This window comes from Belonocnema kinseyi, chromosome 5, assembly GCF_010883055.1.
Source record: "Belonocnema kinseyi isolate 2016_QV_RU_SX_M_011 chromosome 5, B_treatae_v1, whole genome shotgun sequence".
NCBI classification, from domain to species: domain Eukaryota; kingdom Metazoa; phylum Arthropoda; class Insecta; order Hymenoptera; family Cynipidae; genus Belonocnema; species Belonocnema kinseyi.
This window is the reverse complement of record NC_046661.1, coordinates 96,883,705-96,885,375: the sequence shown is the minus strand read 5'-3', so window position 1 is coordinate 96,885,375 and position 1,671 is coordinate 96,883,705. Positions and strand designations below refer to the sequence as shown.

General features: G+C 24.9%; 1 protein-coding gene across 1 annotated transcript in view; it reads left to right on the top strand.

The window, feature by feature from the left end:
* Nucleotides 1-1,671, top strand: part of LOC117173792 (gonadotropin-releasing hormone II receptor) — a 133,148-nt gene that overhangs the window by 126,607 nt on the left and 4,870 nt on the right. The window lies entirely within an intron of this gene.

Genomic DNA, 1,671 nt, shown 5'->3' with positions numbered 1-1,671 from the left:
TTACGATGCCATTGTCAGTTTGTGAAAAAAAAATTCGCGATGTTACGGGGCCTCGAACACATCAAAATAACGGGTTTTTGACCCTTTTAGGTTAGAATATCTTGAAAACTGAGGGTGATGGAAATTTTCTGAGGTCAGATTCGGATTCAGCGCAGCAAAAACCTTCGGGTATAGTAGGTCTGGTCTCTGGTTCTGAGAATTGTTGGCCTGTGTTATCAACCTAAAAACATGAATTGTTAACGAAGAATATTAATTTTCTACTAAAAAAGATGAATTTCCAACTCAAAGAGGTACATTTTTATCAAAAAATGGAACGGTTTAATCCTCAGTTAAAATAATTAATTACAAAAAAATTGTTCAACAAAATAGTAGAAAAATATTTGAAATATCGACGTTAATTACTCCGAAGTACCTGGATTACTCTGGATTTCAACCAAATAGTTGAATTTTTAATAACAAAAGATTGCAAGATAAGAAGTCATATCTGAAAGAAAAATACAATAGTTTTTATTTCAACTAAAAGGTTGTTATTTTAAATAAAATAAAATAATTAAAGAAAAAACATAAATTTTTAAGAAAATGGTTGAATCCTCTAACAAAACATAATAATGTTTAAAGAAACAGTTGCACTTCAACTCAAAACAGATCAAATGTCTATCAAAGAGATAAATTAACAACCAAAACATATTTTTTATTAGAGAGAAATAAATGTTAAAAAAATAATAAACTATTTTTAATTGTTGCTTTTCGACGCTAGGAACGCTGCAAAATTGAAAACTAAATAAATAAAAATAATGTTTGAAGTGTCGTTAAGTTAAATACCAAATAACAAAACTTATTAGTATTATTATTTTTTTGAACAAAATTTTACAAGTTTTTCGGTTGCGAAAAAAGTAAGTAATCTCGAAAATTCAAGTCTCGTATTTTATTCAATTTGTTTGCAATTGCTGTAAAATTTTTGACACTTCTTTATTTTTGTTATGATTTTAATATTAAGTATTTAAAATTGAAAAATTTCGAATGTATCAACAAAATTACAGAGTTTTTAAATTGTAAATTGCCAAAATTAAAATTTCCTAAATTTTAATATAGAATTATAAAATTGTTCAATTTTCAAGATTTATATTGTAAATGTATGTAATGTGTAACCATTTTTTGCAATAGTTCGATTTTTAAGATTACAATTGGAAAATTCTGTTATTTTCAATATTTTAAACTAAAAGTTCTTCAATTTTGAAGACTTGAAATTGAAAATTTTAAAATTTTTAAAGTGTGCAATCTTTTAAAATGAAGAAATTTCGAATGTAAAGCATCAAGACATTCGAAATTTCTTCAATTTCAAAAATTTTTGTCAATACATCTTTTAAATTGAAGAGTTTTTAATTGTAAAACTTAAAACTTGCAAAATTTCTAATTGTTGAGTATCAGCATTGCAAAATTATTAATTTCAAAGATTTACAATCCAAGGTTCTACTATTTTAAAGAGTTGCAGTTGGAAATTTTTCAATTTTAACTTTTCTCAGTTTAAAATTCTTAAAAGAAACTTTTTCAAAACTGCATCTAATTTGAACTGATCCCAAATTTAGATAAAAATGATTGCTATGTCGATCTAAAATTATGAGAACTTCAGATTCCAATTTAAACTAAATAATTCCTCTTCAATCAGAACAA